The sequence below is a fragment of the Halyomorpha halys genome, unplaced genomic scaffold (genome assembly GCF_000696795.3).
Source record: "Halyomorpha halys isolate HHAL.00 unplaced genomic scaffold, Hhal_1.1 Scaffold1292.1, whole genome shotgun sequence".
Taxonomy (NCBI): domain Eukaryota; kingdom Metazoa; phylum Arthropoda; class Insecta; order Hemiptera; family Pentatomidae; genus Halyomorpha; species Halyomorpha halys.
The window spans coordinates 59,310-59,630 of NW_027106413.1; positions in this window are offsets into that span (position 1 = coordinate 59,310).

Sequence of the window (321 nt, forward strand, 5' to 3'; positions counted from 1 at the left end):
CTAGTTGTAGTTCGTTGTGGATGTGTGTCATGTTACGTCTCTCTTTTACCGTGCTCTGTATTGCCTGCCGACTCTCCGAAAAAAACTGGCCGTGCTCCCGGACATAACGTTATAGACCTAAAGAATATTACCCCCTGTATTGAAGAAATGCTTCTTGATATTTACGATGACTCTCTGTAAAGGGGATACTTTCCAAGAAGCTGGAAGATTGCCGATTTGAGACTCCTGTACAAGGAAGGGAATAGGGATAAGCAGCTCCCTACAGACCTATATGTCTCCTCCCTGTGATGAGCAAGGTTCTGGAGTACCTAATCATGACCA